General features: G+C 43.8%; 1 protein-coding gene across 1 annotated transcript in view; it reads right to left on the reverse strand.

The window, feature by feature from the left end:
- Positions 1-19,122: 19,122 nt before the first annotated feature.
- Positions 19,123-26,851, reverse strand: part of NCS1 (neuronal calcium sensor 1) — a 150,752-nt gene continuing 143,023 nt past the window's right edge. Inside the window, exon 8 of the mRNA XM_089669046.1 lies at positions 19,123-21,372. The gene's annotated coding sequence lies outside the window, so the exon portion shown is untranslated. The remainder of the gene's footprint in view (positions 21,373-26,851) is intronic.

The following is a 26,851-nucleotide window of genomic DNA, read 5'->3' on the forward strand; positions in this document are numbered from 1 at the left end:
CATGTCCTATAAAAAATGTAAAAAATCAAATTTCATCATAAATTTAGGCCAAAATGTATTCTGCTACATGTCTTTGCTAAAAAAAAAAAAATCCCAATACATGTAAATTAATTTGTTTACATAAAAGTTATAGTGTTTACAAATGGCGGTATAGATACTGGAATTTTTTAAATTTATTTTTACTAGTAATGGCGGCGATTAGCGACTTATAGCAGGATTGTGGTGGACATTCTGACACTGGGGGGGGAACTGACTTGGTGTCACTGACATACCGCTTCTGCCACCCCCCTCTGTCATTCCCTCCACTGGCTTCCGATTGCCCAACGCATTAAATTCAAACTACTAACATTGACATACAAAGCCATTCATAATGCTGCCCCAAACTACCTCACCGACCTGATACCCAAATACCACCCTACCCGTAATCTTCGCTCCTCACAAGACCTCCTACTTTCTAGCTCCCTGGTCTCTTCCTCCCACGCCCGACTGCAGGACTTATCCAGGACTTCCCCCATCCTCTGAAACTCACTACCCCAATCCATCAGACTGTCACCTACCCTCCTCACCTTTAGGTGCACCCTGAAAACCCATCTCTTTAGGGAAGCCTACCCCACCCTCACCTAACAGCCGATCTCCTCCACTCCTCCTACCACTCCATCCCCCACAGCCACTTCCTCCTGTACCTCTACCCCCTCCCTCCTAGATTGTAAGCTTGAAAGAGCAGGGCCCTCGAACCTCTCATGTATTGTTCTGTTACTGTATTGTCTCATGTACTGTCCCCCACTATAATGTACAGCGCCGAGCAATCCTTTTGGCGCTAATACTGTATAATAATAATATCCGTCCCAAAAAAATTATATAAAAGTCATTTAGGTACAGTGTTATATGATGGAGTAATTGTCAGTCAAACTAATATGTTTATTGCGTATAGAAAAAGGACAGGATTTGTATAGGAAAATCTAAATTGAACCAATATATGTATATATTCCATTTTTTCTTTTCATCAAATCATAAGAAAAGCACATCACCGAAAAAGGCCGGTCCCTCTTTTTGTCCTGATCTCTCTATGGATCTCTATGGATATATATTTCTGGCACATACCACATTCAGACCGTAACACTGACACAGAAACTTCGTCTTCACTTGACAATTTCACATCCCCTTGATTCATGTTCTCTCCGTTTTCTAGGATGCAGTGCAGACTGCAGACACTGTAGCCAGACAACAACATAAATTGGTGATGTCAGTGCTGACTGACAGACAGAAGTATGACAGTTTAAAAGCCAGCTATGCTAAATCAGACTTTTACAGCCGGCCAGTACAGACAATGCACAAAACATCCTCTGCTCTCATGTGCAATCCTGCAAACAAGGTTGATCTTCTGAAAATGCTAATTTCCTGGCTGTCACACTAATTCAATGGCTCTTTCACTTTGAGCCACAGACCCTGAGCAAGTTTGTAAGTCAGGAAATTAGGTGTCTCCGGCTAACGACTTTTCAATGAATCAGAAAGTCTTAATTGCTTAAAAGCCAGGCAATTTTTCAGAGCTGCGATGGTAGCCTGTAGATTTCCCTTAAGGCCCCTTTAATACGGGGCAGACACCACTTGCTCAGTAGGGGAACTTTCCGCTGATCCCTCACTGATCAAAGTAAAGTGGGCATTGACAGGTCCGTGACCTTTCTGCATATGCAAAGCGGACACGGACACAGCTCACAGTGTTCTATGGGAAGTCGGATGTAAACTGACCGACTGCCCTCCAATCCAATCCGCCTAGGTGGAGGGGAACGGAGCCACTTCCATTTGTTTTTAGTGGATTGGTTTGGAGGTAGGCAGGTGTAAACAGACACAAGTCCATAGAGTCCACTGGACCCTCCATTCTCCATAGAGGGGAATGGAGGTTCCAATCTGGTCCACCTGAAAGGACCAATCGTGTAAAAGGGGCCTAGGACTCCACAGCTCCCCCTTCCACCATGATTGTGTTACTCTGTATTGGACGCCACAGCTCCCCCTTCCATCATGATTGTGTTACTCTGTATTGGACTCCACAGCTCCCCCTTCCATCATGATTGTGTTACTCTGTATTGGACTCCACAGCTCCCCCTTCCATCATGATTGTGTTACTCTGTATTGAACTCCACAGCTCCCCTTTCCACCATGATTGTGTTACTCTGTATTGGACTCCACAGCTCCCCCTTCCACCATGATTGTGTTACTCTGTATTACTCTCTGTCTCTAGAGTTCAGCTCAGTGACGGTTTTTCCATTCACAAAATGTAGAAATCAGAAGATCAGCATGCTAACTAAGCAACTATCATTTTTAGAAAGAAGGTAGAGCTTAAGGCAAAACCTTTCATTTTGGATAGAGTAAGGGATGGTTATACCACTTAAGTTTTTTTGGTCATCGGTGTCCCATTGGGGAGATCTCCATTCACTTCCTGTTCCATAGCTTAAACAGGAAGTAAGAGGAAATGACTCCAAAATGATGGAATCCCAGGGTGTCACCAGAACTAGTCTCCCCATTGGAAGATTTTCTTGTTATTCCTGTTCCTATTTTCTATCCCTTTCACTCTTGATGATAGAATAAACAGAATAAATATAGAGGGTGAATCTTACTAACGGGGACACGAACACAGCAATAAAAACCTGACAGGTGTTCTAATCTGTCCTAAACTGAAAAAACGCCTTTAGTTATACTTGAAGTAATCAGTGGCAAGCTCCATACAATATTACTCCTAATATGTCACAGAGGTGTGTGTGATGCAGAGGAAAAGGGCCAACTGTGTACTACCTATCTAACTGAATGTGAATGCACATAGTGAGGGTGACAACACTGCTTCTGGATGCACACCATAGGGATGTTACCCACTTTCTGCTGTAGGGTGACAACGCTGCTTCTGGAAGCACACCATAGGATGTTACCCACTTTCTGCTGTAGGGTGACAACGCTGCTTCTGGACGCACACCATAGGATGTTACCCACTTTCTGCTGTAGGGTGACAACGCTGCTTCTGGACGCACACCATAGGATGGTATGCACTTTCTGCAGTAGGGTGACAAGGCTGCTTCTGGACACACACCATAGGATGTTACCCACTTTCTGCTGTAGGGTGACAACACTGCTTCTGGACGCACACCGTATGATGTTACCCACTTTCCGCAGCAGGGTGACAAGAATGCTTCTGGACGCACACCATAGGATGTTACCTACTTTCTGCTGTAGGGTGACAACGCTGCTTCTGGAAGCACACATAGGATGTTACCCACTTTCTGCTGTAGGGTGACAACGTTGCTTCTGGACGCACACCATAGGATGTTACCCACTTTCTGCTGTAGGGTGACAACGCTGCTTTCTGGACGCACACCATAGGATGTTACCCACTTTCTGCTGTAGGGTGACAACGCTGCTTCTGGACGCACACCATAGGATGTTACCCACTTTCTGCTGTAGGGTGACAACGCTGCTTCTGGACGCACACCATAGGATGTTACCCACTTTCTGCTGTAGGGTGACAACGCTGCTTCTGGACGCACACCATAGGATGTTACCCGCTTTCTGCTGTAGGGTGACAACGCTGCTTCTGGACGCACACCATAGGATGTTACCCACTTTCTGCAGTAGGGTGACAACGCTGCTTCTGGACGCACACCATAGGATGTTACCCACTTTCTGCTGTAGGGTGACAACGCTGCTTCTGGACGCACACCATAGGATGGTATGCACTTTCTGCAGTAGGGTGACAAAGCTGCTTCTGGACACACACCATAGGATGTTACCCACTTTCTGCTGTAGGGTGACAACGCTGCTTCTGGACTCACAGCATAGGATGTTACCCACTTTCTGCTGTAGGGTGACAACGCTGCTTCTGGACGCACACCATAGGATGTTACCCGCTTTCTGCTGTAGGGTGACAACGCTAAGCAACAGCAAAGGAAATTAGCACAGCAAAAAGAATGCCAATACAGCAATCACAATCACTTTTTTTTACATTTGGGATATATGGGCTTAGATATACTATAAAGGCATAATTCCCCTTTACCAAAAGCCTGCCTGTGCAGGTAAGGGGTGCCTTTAGATAAAACTGCGCAACTCTGACCAAAGTTAATGTCCTTGCTATTTACCTCTCAAAGCCGGACTGAAAAGCTCCCAGATATGACATCCATCTGTTCTGTCTTGCTGATAGGCCATTCCCAGCTGTTACTGCTCACCTTCGCCATCACAGGAGTGCACTCTTCTCTGATCCAACCCCCCTCATGTGCACTCTCCCCCCTGACAGCTCTGAGCTCAGTGTTTGAGAGATCAGACTTGTGATGGTGAACAGTAAGAGCTGAGCGTGTCCTAGCAACAAGGCAGGCAGGGTGGGAGTTTTTCAGTTAGGATTTAGGAGGTACATAAATGGCCTTCACCTACACTATATTGCCAAAAGTATTGGGATACCCCTCCAAATCATTGGATTCAGGTGTTCCAATCACCTCCATGGCCACAGGTGTATAAAATCAAGCCCCTAGGCATGCAGACTGCTTCTACAAACATTTGTGAAAGAATGGGTCGCTCTCAGGAGCTCAGTGAATTCAAGCGTGGTACCATGATAGGTTGCCACCTGTGCAATAAGTCCATCCGTGATGTTTCCTTGTTTCCACAGTCAATTGTTAGTGGTATTATAACAACCAGGAAGCAACCAGGAACAACAGCAACTCAGCCACCAAGTGGTAGGCCACGTAAAATGACAGAACGTATGCTGAAGCTCCTGTCTGTAGAGTCAATTGCTAAAGACCTCCAAACTTCATATGGCCTTCAGATTAGCACAATAACAGTGCATAGAGAACTTCATGGAATGGGTTTCCATGGCCGAGTAGCTGCATCCAAGCCTTACATCTCGAAGTGCAATGCAAAGCATAAGACGCCGTGGTGTAAAGCACGCTGCCACTGGACTTTCAACTGGGGCACGGACTCCAGTAAAAACCTGGCAAAGGCTCTCATCCCTTTCTCATCCTGGGGTTGGAGGGTGGGGTTAGATGTAAGGTGCACTGCGCCTTTTAAAGTAAGGCTACTTTCACACTGATCTGCCACAAAAACGCATAGGTGTTTTTACCACATTTTCTGAGCGTTTTTCATCGATTTCAATGGGAAGAGGCTTTTTGGGGCATTTTTTTTAACACCCCAAACATGCCCCAAAAATGCTGAAGCAGGAGTATTAACACCGCACCGCAAGTGCAACGCCTCAGTGTGAAAACATACATAGATATACATTCACATACATAGGGAAGCATTTTTGTGGAGCTTTTCAGGTTGTTTTTTTAACGCAAAAACACTTCAAAAACTCCTCAGTGTGCAAGTAGCCTAAGATCTGTGATCACTAGAACATTCAATGGCCATCAACCTTGACTAGCCCCTTCAGCAGGGGAGGAATAATATTTGCTCGTCTGGCACATTACCGCACACGCACATCGGTATAACGGCAGAAGCCATTTTTAAAGTCCAAGTGTGAGAAACATGTCAGCCTGCAAAGGGTTAAAGTGGACTCACTCTTTATATAAAAGCCTTCTATCAAGGTGAGATAGCGTGTCTGACGTACATTTCACATATTTATCTGGCATGGATGTCTTTAGGAGAGGATGCCGTACATTCACCTCCCACCATAACATCTGACAGGACTGCAGTCATGTAACCTGGACATTGGATTCCCAGCGCCTTATTTATGTTCAACATGAAAAGAAAAATGGTGGGCTTTGCTTTGGCGGGACTCCACCAGGACGTGATTTCAGCCTCTACAAGATACATTACCTAATAACTCCTCCACCTCACATACTTGTTAACTCCCATACGGCTTGCAGGCGGCTGCTGGGCCTGTAACATTACAATTCTACATAGATCCCAGATCAGGGCAAGAGCCATCCCATCCAGATCAATCCTGTTTATTATGCCTTGCGTTGACTTTGCACTGTGGGAATGTTGAGGGATTTGCATGCTTTACCTCCCAGTAATATAACACAGAGTGTGAATGGGCCCTAATAATCATAATGTACCACAAGGGAAACCGTACTGAGGGAAGTATGGTGATACCATTGCTCTCCTTCCAAAATGCTGGTTTGCTGGATGCCCCTGGCCTAAATACTCTTTGAGGTACTGACCAGAAACAAGCATGCAGCTAGTGAAACTTACTGCATCAGTGTCAGTGGGGAAAAATGGCCGTGTGTCAGCCTGAGGAGGATTGGTTGGCAGTAGGGTGAAGGAGGAGAGCTGGCCTCTGTGGGAAGCATGGGACTAAAGGAATTTGGGGGGTCTGAAAGACTCAAGAAGGGAGGAGGCTGAGGGTCTCTTGGGGAGTTCTGAGGAGGAGAGGCGAGGTCCAGGGCTGGGTTACCCCCCCACCCAGTGTACTCACTTCACTCAGCTTCTCAGCATGGCCCCCACCAGTCATGAAGGTAGCTTCTCCTTCTTCCCCTCTCAGCTCATGTGATATGTCACATGACACAGGGAGACAGGAAGAGTCTGCCCTCACTCCCCAGTGGCACCTGGTGTGTTCCTAATCTCAGAGCCCACTCTCTTCCACCCACAGCAGGCTGGTATTGGAGGAAGCAGACTCCTCCCTCAAACAGCTGCTCCTTCTGACAGGAGGGACATTGCAATACTTCCCTTCAGTAAGGTGAAGGAGAACAGAGTGGCTGACTGCTGTAAAGAACAATCGGATTAATAGGAATATGGCTAGCTATACAGCACCATTCACTGATCAATTTTGAATACAGGTTTTAAGGGTCTGACTGATTGCTCTATTCCAGTGGTCTCCAAACTGCGGCTCGGGGGGCCGGATGCGTCCCTTTGCTTGCCTTTATCTGGCCCTTGAGGCACTTTTCCTCCCACTGATACAAGACACTATTCCTCCCACTGACACCAACAATAATAATTCCTGCTAATGACATCAGCAATGGGGCCCTATTTCCCTCACTGATACCAACAACATGGCGCTATTCCTCCCACTGACACCAACAATGGGGCATAATTCCTACTAATGACATCAGCAATGGGGCCCTATTTCCTTCACTGATACCAACAACAGGGCACTATTCCTCCCACTGACACAAACAATGGGGCATAATTCCTGCTAATGACATCAGTAATGGGGCCCTATTTCTCCCACTGATACCAACAACAGGGCACTATTCCTCCCACTGACAACTATGATGGGGCATAATTCCTGCTAATGACATCAGCAATGGGGCCCTATTTCCCTCACTGATACCAACAACAGGGCACTATTCCTCCCACTGACACCAACAATGGGGCATAATTCCTGCTAATGACATCAGTAATGGGGCCCTATTTCTCCCACTGATACCAACAACAGGGCACTATTCCTCCCACTGACAACTATGATGGGGCATAATTCCTGCTAATGACATCAGTAATGGGGCCCTATTTCCCTCACTGATACCAACAACAGGGCACTATTCCTCCCACTGACACCAACAATGGGGCATAATTCCTGCTAATGATATCAGCAATGGGGCCCTATTTCTCCCACTGATACCAACAACAGGGCACTATTCCTTCCCCTGACACCAATGATGAGGCACTCAAACTGACACCAACGATAGGGTACTATCCTCCCACTGACACCTGCAATGGGGCACTATTCCTCCCAATACCAGAGATGCACTGTTTACTCCCACTTACACCAGGACAATTTCAACTCCCAATAGCCACAAACCGGCCCCCCTAAATGACAGTAATCTGGCCCTTTGTTTAGAACGTTTGGGCACCCCTGGTCTATTCCATCCATGTATTTATTGCTGACCTCCTGAAAATACTTGTTGCCTCACAACTATGCTGACCCATCCCACTTCAATACTCTCTGTGTCACAGAGCTGGGATAACTATTCAGATCAGAAAACTCAAAACACCCTATCTGTATGTTTGTCCTTCAATAACATTGAAGCCTAAAGCTGGCCATATACTAGTAGATTTTCAACCAAACGTTTGCATGAACATTCATAAGAAAATTCTCATCAATACATTTGATGATATGACATTGAATGAAAAATGACTTTTAACCTCTTGCTGCCCACATAACGCATATACGTGGCGGCAAAGTGGTTGACTTACATACTCACACCGCACATATATGACCATGGGCCGCCGAGCACTGCACACTCCCAGCACAATGACCGAGTTGTCATAGACAGCTCCCAGTCCTTAGTAACGCTCAGGAGCCGGCTCCTAATCACGTGACCACTGCGACAGCCAATCACTTGTGCTCGGGCAGTCCTAGAGATGTATAGATCCAGTGCTAAAGGGATGCTGGGGCTGGGTGGAAAGAGGTTAACAATCAATTTTGGAGTGACTGGACTTTCTCAATTGAAAACCACATTCGCAGTTACAAATTTGTTTGTTGGAGCAAAACTTTTCATCCTGCTCCTTTGAATTTTTTTGGTCACTGCGGTTGAAAGAAAACGTTGATTTGACCCCACTAATGATTAGATGATTGAATGAACATTATTAAAATGAAATTATTTGAAAGAACGTCTACAAGTGTATGGCCAGCCTAAAGTGTTACTAAACCCAGGACCCTGCATTCACTATATCTGGTCTCCCACAGTACACAGAACATGGAAATGCAATTATTTTAGTAAATATAAACTGTTAAATACCTTTTCTTATCAGCAGTATATAGCAGTCTTGTGACTTCTATCAGTGTCCAGCTCAGCTCCAGTTAAAGCTTGGAGGAGGAGTTTTCATTCTCTTCTGACTATCCTATGAGGCTGCATAACCCCTGACCCTCTGTCTGGACAGCACTGACTGATCCTGTGCTGATCACATGCACTCTCCCAATGAAAAAAAAAAAGAAAAAAACAAAAAACTTCTCTAGCATTACACACCAAACCAAGCATGTGCAGCTTGCCCCCAAGGCTCTGTTCTATCAGCAGATGGATTGGGGACAGTAGAAGGGGAGGATCAGAGAAGACAGGATCAAACATCCTTTTTACACAATGCAGAGGATTAACCCCTTCGGTTCCACAGGGAGTATAGCAAGCATGCTTTACTGCATATACAGACTGATTTTACTGTTGTGGGTTTAGTAACACCTTAAGGGTCAGCATGACAGCCAGTTAACTAGCATTTTCAGAACAAGAAGTCAGAAATTGCAGCCTCCAAGGTTCTCTAAGGAAAGGCTTCCTTTAACTGCAAAGTTTTGCTATGTGATATTGTTGTGTGCTCTAAGAAATTCATCTACAGGATTCAAACCATCCAGGGGTATGGGCGTTTTTAAAAAAAAATACTTGTCCAGGGACTAAGTTGGGTCCCAGTCTAATTGTCCCTCATAACAATCTACTTGTCCTGACAAAAATAAATACATTTAACCAAAACCGTATTTAAATCTGAGGTGCTTTTAGGAACATCTGCAGCTTTTAAAAAACGAAAGGGGCTTTATGGCGACTTAAACGTTTAATATTTTGGTTGGTTTGTTTTTTTCTGGAGGTACAAAATGTGCATTAATTATTTTTTTGTAGGAGCCTGGAAAGAATTGCACCAGCAATCAGCAGATCTCCAACAGACTGTCAGTGTACCTGTGTGCTCGTCCATCGTACAGGCAGGAAGTTTCACACTGACAGGAAGAATCAATGAACTACCAGAGCGCTTAACAGCATGTGGTGGTTCAATGAGAACTACAAGCCAAGCCGCTAAGGATGCGGGGACTTTTAGTTGATGCATTCACACAACTCTGATGAGGCCGTGTGTTTGGAGCCCCACATGGCTTCCAGAGTGACAGCTGATACACCTGCTGGGCAGAGAAATACACAGCAGCATGTCCTTGCTGGCAGGAGAGAGACCTGTGTTGTTTACACACAGGTCTCTCTCGTCAGTTCTACACAGCGATCGCCGGGTGCCAGTGGGGAATTTCCGGCCGGGACCCGGTGCTTGACATCCGTGGCCGCCAGTAGCGGCGAGGGTAGGGAAGCGTGCATGCCCCCTACCCGGAAATTCAAATCACGTATATATACACACGTGATTTTGCACAGCCCTGCCACCCCGTAGCAGTAGTTCTGCTATAGGGTGGTGGGAAAGCGGTTAAAGTGGAGCTCCGCCCAAAAGGGGAAGTTCCGCTTTAAGGACTGCTCCCCTGCTCCCCATTAAGGATTGGCACCTTTGGGGGGCGGGAGCGGGTACCTAAATTTGACAGGTACCCGCTCCCTCTTCCAGTCAGATCGCCTAGATGATCGGAAGCGGAAGGCATCGTCCTTCCCTCCCTCCCTGTAGTCTTTTGGGACACGTGCCAGGTTTCAGAAGACTACAGGACCATTCATGAAGCACAGCGCTACTCACGCATGCGCAGTGGGTACCCGGTTGTGAAGCCGCAAGCTGTCACAGCCGGGTGCCCACACTGAAGATGCCGGCCTCCTGGAATACAGGACAGCCAGTGAAAGGGGCTGCGGGGAACACACCACGGGACCGAGGGATAGGCAAGTGGCTGTTTTTGTAGGTGCTGACTTTTATTTTTTGACAGGGTGAGTGGAACTCCGCTTTAACCTCTTGCCGTCCGCCTGCTGTTTATAAACGGCAGGGCGGTGGCAGTCCAGGGGCGGGTTGCCGTTCATAAACGGCACCCGCCTTTTCTAGCTGTGCGCGCTCCCTGGGAGCGCGCAGCACCGCGATCCGGTGCTCGCTGTGTCCTCCGGACACAGTGAAACACCGATCGTCGGACGGGACCTCAGTCCCGATCATGTGATCACTGATTGGCCAATCAGTGATCACATGCAAAGTAGTAAGCAAGATGTCACTTGTGACATCATTGCTTACTACGTGTGAAATCTGTGAATGATCACAGAGGTCACATGGTACAAGGCTATTCACAACAGCCTTGTACCATGTGACAAGGTGTGACCAATCACAGCTCACTCAGTATTTCTCAATGGCTGCAAGAATGCAGACAGAGAGAGAAATGATTGCTTTTACATCCTATATGGGTGTGAAAGCAATCACTGTAAAAAAAAAAAAATCTTCATCACCCCCCACAAGTAGTACAGTGTCACCATGGTGACACTGTACTGCTAGGGTGACAGTATGTAAAAAAAAAAAAAAAAAACATAAATATAAAAAAATAAAATAAAAATGTAAAAATTTTTTTAAAAATTATAATTTTTGGTTATAAACTAATTTGGCTTATTTTTTTTTTCTAAAAATATAACGGAATACATTTTGATCAAGATTTATGATGAAAGATTATTTATTTGCAAACTTTTATAAGAAAAACACTTTTTTTCAAAATTTGTGGACTTTTTCATTTACGTAGCAAAAAAAATTCAAATCCCAGCGGTGAATAAATACCACCAAAATAAAGCTTTATCTGTCTCAAAAAAATGGTAAAAAATTCATATGGGTACAGTATTGCATGACCGCGCAATTGTCATTCAAAGTGTGATAGCGCTGAAAGCTGAAAATTGCCCTGGACAGGAAGGGGGTAAAAGTGTCCGGACAGGAAGTGGTTAATGACCTAGAGAAGTGACTCCTCCTCAATTCAAATACACCGAGACTGTGTCAAAGGGAGAGGCTACTGCTGGGCTCTTTCTTTAGAACATGCTCTGCAAAACCAGTGTCATGGGTGCACCCTGTATTAAATATGCATTTGTAAACATTGTACAACACATAAAATAATAAAAAAAAAACCTGAAAATAAAAGTCCTAAACCCTTATTTTCTCTTAAAGCCAACCTATCCATAGAGATAAATGATTCTGTTCAAGCAGGAAATAGTTTCACAGCACAGTGTCTATAGTCAGAGCAGACAGTAGAAGTACCAGCATGTCGCTTGTTACAAATAATAAGGCATGGCAATCACTGGAAGACGTGACCACTGTTATCTGTCCCCTTTTATGTGATGAATGCAGCTCATGTCAACAAGCATTCATGGTGGGCCTTGTGTTTTCATCACATAAATAACAGGATATAGTCATGGCTTTATAACAGTAAACCCTAGGGGTCCATTCACATGGATGCATTGCCATAGCGTGGTAAAATGCTTTCATTTTGAAAAGCACTCCAACACACTAAGGGCTCATTCACACAGGCACAGAGCCCCGTACAGCATGAAGAGACGTCAGTTAATCTTTCTGTACCAGAGCTGAGCTGTACGCAGGTGGCCTATATATGTCAATGGATAGGCTATGGATGTACGGATTCACCCACACAGCTGAGTTTGACAGGTACACAGGGACAGACACATGATCAACACACAGACTGCAATGCAGCATACACAATCTATGTACATTTAAAAAAAAAATAATAAAAAATAGGTGGGGTCTGATTTTGTGTATTGTGGTGTATAGGCAGCCGATTCCAAATGACAAAACAAAACTCTATGCCGTCTATAAACACTATCCCATAATTGCAAACAAATCCAAATTTTATAAATATTTCTTTATGTTCCTACCATACCTGTAGACCTTTTGTGAATGGAGTTTCTAAAGAACGGACTAGCTGTTAGGACCCCCTAATGGTACAAGAGCGAGCGCTGTCCTCCTGAGCTCCACGCATGCGCAGCACTATCTCTTGGCCCTGCAGATGACCCGAGCAGCTGCAACACTCCCTCTCCTGGGAGCTGCTGACCTCATATGCTCAAACAAGAGTGCAATGTGCATATGCAGAGCTTGGAAGGTTGGCGGTCCCTCCTGTGTTTGCTAGGGGGGTGCTCATCCTAACAGCTGGTCCAACCTAGAGAAGTGGGCAAGACGGATCTGTGAAAAATATCAGACGTGTTTGGAGCAGGCTTTACTCCCTGCACAAAAGCCCAACAGTTATGGGAGGAGCATAAATGCTTATTTTAAAAATCGTATTGATTTAAAATTATGAAGTAGTATTTAACCATTAGCCGCCCGGCCTAAAGCCGTTTGGCGGCCGCAAAAATGCTGTAGATTTCCGGGGTACACGCCATTTGGCGTCCTCCCGCACAAGCGCAGTTCGCGCGGTTGCAGAGCCGCGCAGCCTGTCACCGGCCGTGTACCTCGGACACGGCCAATGACAGATCTGAGTACCGGCCCCCGTTGCCGGTACCATGTGACCTGCTGTGACCAATCACAGCAGGTCACACGACAGTTGTATACAATGGATGGCTTCATTCATGCCATCCATTGTATACTAGTGCCTAGCTGTGAAAGGTCACATGCACATGTCATGTGATTAGCTGTGGCCAAATCACAGCTAAGCACAAAAAAAAAAAACAAAACAAAAAAAAAAAACCCTGAATGAATCGATGTCATTCAGGTAAATGCTTGCTTATAGCAAAGTAATTCTTTGCTATAAGCAAATTGTGCAAAAAAAAAAAATACTGATCACTTCCCCCAAAGTAGTACAATGTTACTATGGTAACATTGTACTACTTTGGTCATAGTGAAATATGAAAAAAAAATCTTTAAAAAAATCTTTAAAAAAAAATAAAAAAATAAAAAAAAATATATATATATATTTTTTTTCATACTGTCACCAGTCAGTGCCCCTGTTCACCGCCATGCCAGTTATATGATGACGCTGTACTGCACTGGTGACAGTATGTAAAAAAAAATTCGTGAAAATAATTTTTTTAATTTTTTAATTTTCCAAAAAATTATGACAAAAAAAATACAACTTCAAAAAACTCGCCATGCCTCTTATGAAGTACGTCGGACTGTCTACTCTGCAAAAAGGGGTCATTTGGGGGATATCTGTACTGTTCTGACATTCTTGGACCTCAAGAAATTAGATTGGCTGTCAGTACTTCAGGATTGATCAATATTCAGATCTATACCATAGTTTGTGAACTCTATAACTTTCCTACAAACTAAAAAATACATCCTAATTTGGGTTATTTTCACCAAAGACATGTAGCAGAATACATCTCGGCCTAAATTTATGAAGAACAATTATTTATTTGTAAACTTTTATAACAGAAACAAAGAAAAATGTGGTTTTTTTTCAAAATTTTTGGTCTTTTTTTGTTAATTTAGCAAAAAATAAAAACCCCAGCGGTGATTAAATACCACCAAAAGAAAGCTCTAGTTGTGTGAAGAAAATGATAAAATTTTAGTTTGGGTACAATGTTGTATGACCGCACAATTGTCATTCAAAGTGTGAGAGCGCTGAAACCTGAAAAATGGCCTGGGCAGGAAGGTGTAAAATTGCCCGGTATTGAAATGGTTAAGTACCTCCTGAAGTCTGGCTCAAAAACTCCCAGAGATGGCATCGTCCCACCCTGCCTTGTTGCTAGGATGTTGCTAAGACACTCCCAGCTGTTACTGCTCACCCCAGGTATCACAGGAACGAGCACTCAAACTCCCACACATGTGGTCAACTATCTATTCTGTTGCAGCATCGCAGAGCTCAGAGCTACTGTGCAAGCAAAGGGGTTTAAATGGGCTGGCAGTGTCTTAGCAACATCCTAGCAACCAGGCAGAATGAGATGATGCCATCCCTGGGAATTTTTTTTTTTTACCAGGCTTCAGAAGGTATGTAAATGGCACCTACACCTATAGCAAGGTCATTACTTAACTGATAAAAGCTGCACAGCTGGTTCTGTTTACAGGCATCCCATACTTTTAATAGGCAGTTTTTGATAAAAGTGAACTAACCATTTAATCACCACATTCCAGATCATATATCAGAAGCAAACAAGTGCCCAGGTACAACTTCTCTTTCCAGCAGCACATTCTCCCCAAATTGTCAGGTCACAGTTACATGGTCCGTGTATCCATGAATACAAGAGATGGCACCTATCTCATAGGTGGATGGCCTTTCCACAGAACTGAAAGGAGATTGGGGTGCACAGACCTTCAGTGAAGAGTTTATGGGTCTCTCGGTGGGCGGCACAGCAAATATCATGGAGGCAAACAATAACTAAGTATAAAACTTTGGGTAGAGCAGCAGTTCCTTCCTGACAGTTCCTCTTTTTGTCATCTATGTATATAGTGCACTAAGGAGGTCACCATGGGGGGAGGTGATGATTACTTCAAAAGGGAACGATGAATTTTGTTTGAGCAGATTTATTTCACATTTTTTACAAGCCAACGTTTTATATATTTTTGATAATTTCCATAAAAAAATGTTATTTCACATACAGTGCCTTGAAAGAGTATTCATATGCCTTGACATTTTCCACATTTTGTCATGTTACAACCAAAACCGTAAATGTATTTTATTGGGATTTTATGTGATAGACCAGGGGTCTCCAAACTTTCTAAACAAAGGGCCAGTTTACTGTCCTTCAGATTTTAGGGGGGCCGGACTGTGGCTATTGGAAGTAGAAAATGCCCGGGGATCAGTGGGAGGAAACAATGCCCCATCTTTGATGTCTGTGAGAGGAATTGGGCCCCCTTCATCGGTGTCGTTGGGTGGGAAGAAACATGCCCCATCATTGGTGTCATTGGGAGAAACTGTGCCCCATTGTTGGTTCTAGTGGAGGGAATTATGCCCCACTGTTGGTGTCTGAGAATGAAATACTGCCCCAAGGGCCAGATAAAAACAAGCATCCGGCCCCCGGGCCACAGTTTGGAGACCACTGTGATAGACCAACACAAAGTGGCACATAATTGTGAAGTGGAAGGAAAATGATAAATGGTTTTCAACATGTTTTTTTACAAATAAATATGTGAAAAGTGTGGCGTGTATTTGTATTTAGCCCCCCAGAATCAATACTTTGTAAAACCACCTTTCACTGCAATTCCAGCTGCAAGTCTTTTTGGAGATGTCTCTACCAGCTTTGCACATCTAGAGAGTGACATTTATGCCCATTCTTCTTTGCAAAAATAGCTCAAGCTCTGTCAGATTGGATGGAGAGCGTCTGTGAACAGCAAATTTCAAGTCTTGCCACAAATTCTCAATTGGATTTAGGTCTGGACTTTGACTGGGCCATTCTAACACATGAATATGCTTTCATCTAAACCATTCCATTGTAGCTCTGGCTGTATGTTTAGGGTCGTTGTACTGCTGGAAGGTGAATCTCTGCCCCAGTCGCAAGTCTTTTGCAGACTCTAACAGGTTTTCTTCTAAGAGTGCCCTGTAATTGGCTCCATCCATCTTCCCTGTTAACTCTGACCAGCTGAAGAAAAACATTCCCATAACATGATGCTGCCACCACCATGTTTCACGGTGGGGATGGTGTGTTCAGGGTGATGTGCAGTGTTAGTTTTCTGCCATACATAGTATTTTGCTTTTAGGCCAAAAAGTTAAATTTTGGTCTCATCTGACCAGAGCACCTTCTTCCACATGTTAGCTGTGTCCCCCACATGGCTTCTCGCAAACTGCAACGGGACTTCTTATGGCTTTCATTCAACAATGGCTTTCTTCTTGCCACTCTTCCATAAAGGCCAGATTTGTGGAGTGCACGACTAACAGCTGTCCTGTGGACAGATTCTCCCACCTGAGCTGTGGATCTCTGCAGCTCCTCCAGAGTTACCATGGGTCTCTTGGCTGCTTCTCTGATTAATGCTCTCCTTACCCGGCCAGAACAGCTGTATTTATACGGAGATTAAATTACACACAGGTGGACTCTATTTACTAATCAGGCGACTTCTGAAGGCAATTGGGTCCACAAGATTTTAGTTAGGGGTAAAAAACATTTTTTTAAATATCTCAAAAGTGTGGCTTGTATTTGTTTTCAGCCCCCTTTACTCTGGTAAAGGGGGCTGAAAACAAATGCAAGCCACACTTTTGAGATATTTTTAAAACGATTTATCATTTTCCTTCCACTTCACAATTATGTGCCACTTGGTGTTGGTCTATCACATAAAATCACAATAAACTACAATTACGTTTTTGGTTGTAACATGGCAAAATGTGGAAAATTGCAAGGGGGATGAATAATTTTTCAAGGCACTGTATATTTAATATGAGGCAAATCAATGACACTTAAAATAGGCAAATAAGCACAGCATTGCCATTATGTTTTGAGGCACCACTAAGCAATCCAGACAGTCCATCCATATTATTCCTATTAGAAGATAGAAAAGGAACGCACTTCGTATGAGAGCCACAGTGTGTGTAATCTAATCTCTCCAGCTCTAAAGCTGGCCATAGATGGAGACAATGTTGAATTAAACTTATAAAAATTTGTACAAAAATTCTCAGAACATTTGAATTTTGTTTGAAATATTTAGTTTGCTTTTAAAATTTGATGAATTAATGGATTTTACCAAATAAAAACCACATACACGGTCAGAAATTCATTTGTTGAAGAAAAATTTTCCATTTTGCGCTTTTGAATTTTGTTGTCGCTGAGGTTAAAGTGAACGTCAATTTGACCCACGAATGGTTTAAATAACCCACTTTTTTCAAAATAATTTTCATTCAAAATTTTACTAATCTATGGCCAGCTCTAGGGTCGATTTCTAAACTGCAGCTGTTGCTCTGCCATGCACTCACCTCTAGGAACTCATGGCAAATACTGCAGCTAAATATATAGACGAATTACATATATGTGTTTACTGTTGGATTTGAATTTCTGTCAATCAATTATGTGACTTAAGCTGGCCATAGATGGATCAAAATTTTACTCCATCTATGGCCGTTCCCGCACTGATCAGTGTATTCTGACTGTGGAGCAGTCCACAATGAGAATACAAAGGGGAGAATTCCTTCATCCACCTCGAATTGGTTGATGGGGGAATCCACTTGTTTTTTCTTTATTAGGCAGCAAAAATGAACAATCAATCTATAGCCAGCTTTACGGTGTGCAATCACACCTGCAAATGCACCCACACTGTGATTAGATGCGAGAACCCAGTAGGGGTACCTGCGATTGGTTGTGGGAGGCAGCCCCATTGAAAGCAATGGGAGGCTGCTGGCCCCAACAGCTAATTGCAGCCACTCACAAGTAATCGCTTCTGCTGCAATCACCTGTGAGTGTTTGCCCATGGACACAGACTTCCTCGCATGTAATGGCTCATGCAGCTATCACGTGATTGATTGGCCCAGGACACAGGCTGCCGACGTCCAGTGTCGATCACTTGCATGTGGTGCTGTATAAGAGGTTATATGTGAGTGGCCACAACTAGCTGCAGGAGCTGGCAGCCTTCCATTGCTTTCAATGGTGCTGCTTCTCATAGCTAAATGTGGCAAACCCCGCTGGGGTTCTGGCATCTAATTGCTGAGCGGGTGCATTTGGAGGTGTGACTGTACCTTTACACACCTCTGCCACATAGTCTGGCAAGCAATACACTTATTTGCCAGCCAGATCAGGTATGTCACCTCTCAGCCTGCAGCTCACTGATACATCAATCAAGGGTTGATTACCCAGAATTGGAGAGTACAAAATCTGGGGCAGCTGTACATGGTAGCCAATCATCTTCTAACTTCAGCTTGTTCAATTAAACTTTGACAAAAAGAACCTGGAAGCTGATTGGTTTCTATGCAGAGCTGCACCAGATTTTGCACTTTCCAGTGTTAGTAAGGCCGAATGGGTCGAAAATTGACCGATTTTTTTGTCCAAAAATCGGACCTAAGAATAATTGCCCGATTTTCGCTGTTAGTGGGTCAATGGCACCGGACGATTTTCGTGGTTCCTCCCCTTTTCGGTGATCGGGCATGTTGGAAAATTCGTGAAAAACAACCGATTTTTGATTCAATGATGGTCAAATTGTACGATCGTTTTTCCGAAAAGAATATGCGCATGAGCCGTGACCTGGAAGGAACAGAAGTTTTGCATGTTATATGGGGTGAACTTTATGACTTGGTCATCAATGATGGCACCATCGAATTACCGAGCGAAGGACGTTTCTGATCGTTTGGAATTCGAACCATGTATGGCCTGCATAAATCAACCCCCATAGTATTATTACCTCTGATCAATCAAAAGAAAGGAGCAGGGTTATAGTCCTGGCAAGGACAATGGCAATGTGTATCACAAGATTGACTGGCTGCAATGACAAATCCTTTCCTCTATAAAGCAATAAATATATATGTGTAGTGATTTTATTTTTTCCGTTACAGGTATTTATATAAAGCCAGCAATTCAGTGACTTGGAGCCAACAGTGCATCACACATTGACATTCACATCAGACCATCGTGTAACATTTGTATGCCGTTCCAGTTTAATCCCGCAGTTCAGTGAATCCGTATACTTCATTGCACAATTAAGCCAGCAATAAGGAAGAGCCACAAAATATATATTCAAAGACGTGCTGAGTTTATTTTAAAGCTTGCCTGTAATATTGAAATGTAGTTAAGATTTTTTGTTTTTTTTCTCAAATCGGGGCACAAGAAGTCAAGCACATAAGTACGTACACATGGTTGCGGAGAGTGCATTAGCTAGGTGCTGTATTTGGCATTAGGTGCACCATAACCGCATGTAATCCCTATAGAGACTGCATGTTTAGCATACATGTATATGAGCAGCAACACACAAAGCGCTTGGGGGGGACTAGATTCATTGATAAGCTTGCAGTGCATTGTGTATTATCAACCCTTATATGTGTATGTTAATTATGCGTTCACAAGAGATTCAAAGAGAAATCCAGGCACAACAAAAGACAGCCATCACACACAATGCAGAAATGCCAACAAACAACCTAAATACCATGTACATTTAAGTTTGGCCCTGATTGGCATTCTCAAACCAACAAAGATACATCAGCTCAGCATAGATACTAGCACCCACCAGCTTCTTATAGCTCTCTGTCATTCTGGAGAAAATATTCACTCAGCTCTGCCCCCGCCATTATTATCTTCCTCCCCCCGGCCTATTCTTAGGAATAAATGGCAGAACTAGCAGCAAATGCAGTCAGCGCAGCAACAGCCTTGGTGGGAGGAAAATTCAAGCAAGCAGGTAGCGCTACTACAGATCTATAGTCATTTGCATTCCTTTGGGAGGACTGGTCCTTTAAGCCAAAAGCGACTATTGCTTGCACAGCTCCTTCTTAAGTCATTAGGGGGTTTCTTACTTCCCATCAGCGTATCATTACAGCAAAAATCCCATTTCATTTTTTATTCTATGTTAAACAAAGCTTTCCATTTTAAATTTTGATTTTCCAATACTGGCAACCCCCTGACCCCCTTTCTGCAACTTGCTATTAAGCTTCAGGTGTTCAGAATTACTGGTGACCAAGGCTTGTGCACATCTAAAGGACAGCAAGGGTTGCCATTAAACCAGGCAGACCCTTCCACTGAGCACTCTTTTTCAGCAAGTGCACGGGCACTGCTTATCTCAATACCTATAGTATAGAAGCAAGATAGAAACACCAAGAAAAAAAAACTTTGATGCTTGCAATTTTTTCTTCAATATCACTGAAATGTTACTGTAATGTCAGGGTAACTGGAGAAGAAAATTGAGGTTTTTTTTTTTTTTTTTTGCTGTAACAAGAGGAGTGAGACTTTACGGCTGTGGATAGGCAGAGCTGTGATCTCCTGGTGACAAAGACGAGACAAGTCAGGGATCATCTATCCCATCCCAAATTATCAGCTTGATACATTAATGAGTTGCTGTTATAATGCGGTCGCTGCATGACAAAGGCAGCTCAGGCTGAACACACTTACCGCATGAACGTACAAGTATCCATAAACCTGATGCCCTCGGAGCTGGTAATTCTTACTAGACCTTTTGCTGCATAAAGAATATGTGTGTTTACATACCATGAAAGCTTAGAACAGAGAGGTGAATCAAAGCCAATATACACTTTTCCTGACCCATCTGATAAAAGCATGTGACATGACAACTACAATAAAAAATAAATAAAAAGATATGCTATATATTATATGTATAAAAAAATCACTTATTCACAAAAAAAAGAAAAAAAAAAAAAAAGCACAATTCAGCATCATGTAAATTGACCCAAATCCATGGAGTGCCGTGCGTCGAAAGGGTCCAGATACACACACAGAACCGGTCGTGTCCTATCATAGCATTCTGCTGCCGTGACCCCAAAGAAAAAGTCCTTTTTCCTTAAATACTGCAAGACTGGGAAAGCCTCATGGAACAGTCTCTCACAACCCTCTCCTGTCTCCCTCTTCTCTTACCCAGGAGGCCACTGTCTGCCATTGTGGACAGAATATACAGTCTGCAGAGGCGTGAACTCCCAGATGGTGGTGCGTTGGCGCCCCCTAGTCCTGGAGCGAGAGGGAAAAGGCTGGGTCTTCTTTGTAAGCAATTCTCCTCCGAGTGCGAGGAAACACAAGAAGCAGCAGGAGGGCAATGGGATGTTGTAAAGATTGAAGCATGTTTGGTACCGTACTGGGAGCGGAGGATGGCGTTCCTGCTCTCTCCAGAGACTGCCAGTGCCCTAGTGAAGGTGATCTGGAGACGAAAGGGTGGCTGGGATGGGCGTCCTCCTCCTTGAGCCGTACTGGAGTGATTAAAGAGAGGGAGAGAAGCTGCTGACATGGTCTGGTGGCACAGGAAGGATACTATTATCCAGGGCATCTAGAAAAGAAAGGTGCCAATAAGAATAAACAAGAGACTGTAACATCTGTTCTAGGGTTCATGTCGACGGGAGTTGCTTTCCTGCGTTTGATGTGTGTTCAGAGCCACATTGGAAATGCAGGTGAACAAAATCTCACTGAATTTAATTAAGCAGTACATATGGTAGTTCAGAGGCAACGTTCGACTTGCTTTGCATTGCGATCCAGGTCTTATTAGGTGCATGTGAACTGCAGAGACAGCAAGTCAAATGCTGCCTTTTTCAACAGAAAGCACAGAGTTTGACTAGAACACATGTTGACATGAAATCTAGCGTGTTGTCTATGTAATGTCAGTGCTGTTAATGCTGAGCTCTGGGGGAAAATAAAATTATGTTCCCTTACAGTGAGGCTGCCCCTACAGTGCAGGGGTTACATGCTCATTTCAGTCTACGGAAGTGTTTCTCAACCTATTTTTAATTGTGACACCTGTTCAAACAGTGGTCTCCAAACTGTGGCCTTTTCTTGCCTTTTTCCTGCCCTTAGGGCACTTTTTCTCCCACTGATACAAGACACTATGCCTCCCACTGACACCAACAATGGAGCATAGTTCCTGCTACTGACATTAACAACGGGCACTATTCCTCCCACTGACACCAATGATGGGGCACTATTCCTCACATTGACACAAAAGATGGGGCACTATTCCTCACATTGACACAAAAGATGGGGCACTATTGCTCCCACTGACACCAATGATGGGGCACTATTCCTCCCAATGACACCAATGATGGGGCATTATTCCTCCCACTGACATAAAAGATGGGGCACTATTCCTCCCAATGACACCAAAGATGGGGCATTATTCCTCCCAATGACACCAAAGATGGGGCACTATTCCTCCCACTGACACCAATGAAGGGGCACTATTCCTCCCATTGACACCAATGATGGGGCACTATTCCTTCCAATAACACCAAAGATGGGGCACTATTCCTCCCACTGACACCAATGAAGGGGCACTATTCCTCCCATTGACACCAAAGATGGGGCACTATTCCTCCCATTGACACCAAAGATGAGGCACTATTCCTCCCAATGACACCAAAGATGGGGCACTATTCCTCCCACTGACACCAATGAAGGGGCACTATTCCTCCCATTGACACCAATGATGGGGCACTATTCCTTCCAATAACACCAAAGATGGGGCACTATTCCTCCCACTGACACCAATGAAGGGGCACTATTCCTCCCATTGACACCAAAGATGGGGCACTATTCCTCCCATTGACACCAAAGATGAGGCACTATTCCTGCCAACGACACCAAAGATGAGGCACTATTCCTCCCATTGACACCAACAATGAGATACTATTCTTCCCACTGACACCACCCACTGGGACCCCTAAAGTCTGAAGGGCTTTAAACTGACCCTTTGTTTAGAAAGTTTGGAGACCCCTGCTTTAAATGTATGCATCATCTCAATGCACCACAGTTTAAAATGGGGTCCCCCAGCCTAATCAGAATCCCCCCATATCATTTTACCCTTTTAACATAACAGTCCTCAGTCCTTCCTATTCAGAGTCCTCACTACCCCTATTAAATCAGAGTCTGCTCCTCGCCCCTTCCCCATCAGAGATCTCAGCTCACCCCCCCCCCACAGTCCACAGCCTGCTAGGTGCTATCCCTTTAACTCATCTTCCCCCCCTAACCCCACTTTTACATCAGGTGAGAGGCAGGGTAGGTGGGTTTCTTATGGGGCCCCTTATGAACACAGCTTTGGCCCTGAATGTCACCTGCCCCAGATTGGCATCATGTGCTTCCGGTCCAGGTGGCACCTCGGTTGAGAAGTACTGGTCTAGGGGATTGGGAAAGGCAGTTTTACTTACCTGATACTCTGCTCCTGAACAACAGATACCGCAGCCTCTTCTTCCCTATGCTCTGGCGGTCAGATGCCCTCTGACGTCAACAAAGATCAATGCAGGGCCCATAGCCTGTGAGGACACCAAAGGAACAGTCCACCACTAGAGCATAGGTGAGCTCCGTCTGTCGGGGGTGTGGAGGATTGGGTAGTTAAAAATTGCTTTTCCTATCCTGACCTAAGCAAGCATTTAACCTTTGCAGTGAAAGGACAGCCCCATTGCAAAGGAGAATTTTCACAGAGTTGGGCTTTAATCTAGTTGAAAGGTTAAAATCATCAGGATCTTTTGCTGTCTGTGTCTTCACTGGAGAGATCCATCCTCTCTATTTGTCCCATTGACAATGGTCTACAAAGAAGTAACTACAAGCATTGAATATAATATTGTTTGATTCAATCTATAAACATCCTAGATTGTAGGCTCTAACGAGCAGGGCCCTCTTTTTCCTCATATACCAAATTGTATAATAACTGTAATGACTACCTTCATTTTGTAAAGCGCTGTGCAAACTGTTGGCGCTATATAAATCCTGTATAATAATAATAATAATTTAGGCGCCTTTCACCCTTTGCAAATGTTAAAGGACCTACATCCACAACTTATACACAAAGAAATCTTTAATTGAGGCCTGGAACAGACTTGGTACCATCACAGACCTTACAAATGCTTGTTAAAATCAAAAGTACATTATTATAATATTAAAATACAAATATGTGCAACATAAAAACCATTTATGGGCATAATGGATATAACACACACTGTTTTAACAAACATTTGTAATGTCCACGATGGTACCATGAAAGTCCATTTCAGGCCTCAGTTAAAGATTTCTTTGAATATTAGGTAATAAATATACATATGAGTATACATAATAATAATATTACATAATATTGATTATTTACTACATAAGAAAATACAATTGCTAATGATATAGCGGCTAAAAAACGTTTTTCTCCCTAAACACACTGCTGGAGATTTATTAAAACTTGTGTACTCATGATCTGGTGCATCTGTGCATGGTAGCCAATCAGCTGCTAACTTCAGCTTGTTCAATTAAGCGTTGACAATAAAACCTGGAAGACGGTTGGTTTCTATGCAGAGCTGCGCCAGATTTTGCATTCTCCAGTTTTAGTAAATAACCCCCACAGTTTTTCAAGTAATACTTTTTATTATGGGCCCCTTCACACTTATGTATTGCAGAGCCATTCATGTTGAAAGGCACCTCACTGCAGTAATAAAATGGCAAACACTATAGTGGACCACAACTCTTATACCTCAAAAAGAAACTTGTCAAGAGGGATGCGTGGAGTCTGCCTTTGCTGCCTAATCTCCCTTTCTGAAAATGCAAGCAATGAGATTGACCACCAGCTTTACAAAGAAAAGGCATTTAAACTTGCTTATGACTGCAGTACCCCCTAGTGGTGATGGCTTCCTAACAGCGCATGAAAGAAATGGCAAGATAACTGGGACCTGTACTGACCTGAAAATGATAACTGCCTGGCTATTCTGCCTTTAAAAGAGAAGTTTGGGTTTTTTTCTTTAGAAATAATACTTACCTAGATGGAAGCAGCATCAGTCCAATGCTGCACCTGTCCCCCGCCAGCTCGAAGACTGACAGAGTTCAGCGATCAGCAGTCTTTGATCGCTGAACTCTGTCAGTCACTGCTGTCTGCTCTGCTGCCCTCCTCCCCGCACTGGAGCACTTAGGCTATGGAGGGGGCGAGATTGGCTAGCTCAGGCTCCAATGGATCACTGAGAGGCTGAGACAGGTGCCAGTCCAGGGATCTGGGTGGATTCCAACCATATGGTAACGATCTATCCTCAGCCTGGACCAGCTCTTCAGCCAGCCAGTGACTTCAGCCAGCTGTCAGCTGAAAACAGGTCACAAGAGTGCAGAACAAACTTCAATACTGTGATCAATAGGAGAAGTACAACCAAATGAGCTTTGGCTGTACTTTTCGGAGTCTGATTTGGAAAAACCTTACAGCAAAAGAAGATAAAGTCAAGTCAGAATTCCTAATATGCATTGCTTTCTAAGGTTCATGACTCAGAAGGTATTTAAAGAGAGCCTGTCATCAATGGGCAACTGTGACAATCTGATTCTCTACTCTTGAATTTATATAATAGTGCAGCCTTAGCTCTCATTAATTACGTCGATTTTTATTCTTTTACTGTCAGTATAGAGGTGTCAGGCTATCCTTTCTTCTGCCAGAGCTTGATGAAACTCTCATACATAGTTAACAAAGGTGTTGTAAGGATTGCATGATGAAAAGCGAACTACTTATTACAATTTTATCAAACTAATAAATATGAAATTAACTTTTAATGAAATACATAGGATAAGTTCACCTTTGAAACATGTTACATGTTCCACCTGTATTTAGGATGGAACATGTAACATATTCCAGCTTACTCTCTTCCCTCGATCCCCTTCTCCCTGTGATAGTGGGTGAGGGTTCTTCCCCTTGCACCCGCTCCCCCCCCACACAGCTGCGTCATTCATTCACAGATACCTGTGAATGAATAAACTACAACTACCAACTGCCATCCCAGCAGACGGACTTGTAGTTTCAATGGGCTGCAAGAGCCCTGATGAGCACTCTCGTAGTCCACAGACATGTCCTCGAAATTTCAAACACAAAGTCTGTACGGAGGTACGGGCTGAAAGCCAGAAGAATTGTCTGCATTGTGATCTACTGATCGCGGGTACACGGCTTTCCAGGCTCCCACAGGAAAAATAATAAATGCAAATTTCTTTCTGCAAAAATATGTGCATTTTTAATTTTTTTTCTGTAAAGGTGAACTTAGCCTTTAAAAAGAGCACAAGGTGTCAAGGAAACCATTTTAATTGTTCCAGTACTCTTATCTTCTAAAACAATTCTATAAATGGTTATTGGGGGTTCCTCTTGCTAAGTGTATATTTTTATCCTGGAGTGTTGCTTTAACTGCTAAGATTCACATAATGACATCAGTGTAATAATTTCCTCTGGAATTCACACCAAAGTCTTCAAGTTAGTGTTATATAGGGCAATTCTAGCTGTGACACCAAGCTGTGAATATCAGCAGGCAGGGAGGAGGGGGCACCCTCCCTGGGATGTTCCTGTGGGTGTTTGGCACATACAAGTCAAAAGGAGATACCTGTACTATAGGAGGATTCCTCATCTACTGCTGAGAGGTCCAACTACTAATAGTGGGATACCAGGCCTATTCTTGTCATGTATGTGGCAAGGTGAGCCCCCTCTAGAGGTGCTATAAAGGAGGAGCTTGCCCTCTCTTGCTGGAAGCTTGGCTGCTTCCTTTTAAAGGAACACTGTCATATGAGAATCGTGGAGGCTGCTATTGCTCAACTTTTCTTTAAGAATGATGGTTCTCTGCCTTTCTTGGTAAAGCTTTGGCTGTAGTGGTTTCTGAGTCTCTGACCTGGAACAAGTATAGAGATGAGGCATTTTGACTTTTTTTGACACTTACTTACAGCATGCTTGTTCTGTGACATAAAGTGGAACTATACTCACCTTCAGTCCAGCAATGCGGTGTCCCGTAGCTCCCCACCGGTCACTGACATCTACAGGTAGTAGGCTTCCA

The sequence above is a fragment of the Staurois parvus genome, unplaced genomic scaffold (genome assembly GCF_062004578.1).
Source record: "Staurois parvus isolate SC_StPar_1 unplaced genomic scaffold, SC_StPar_1.0 ptg000068l, whole genome shotgun sequence".
Lineage (NCBI taxonomy): Eukaryota > Metazoa > Chordata > Amphibia > Anura > Ranidae > Staurois > Staurois parvus.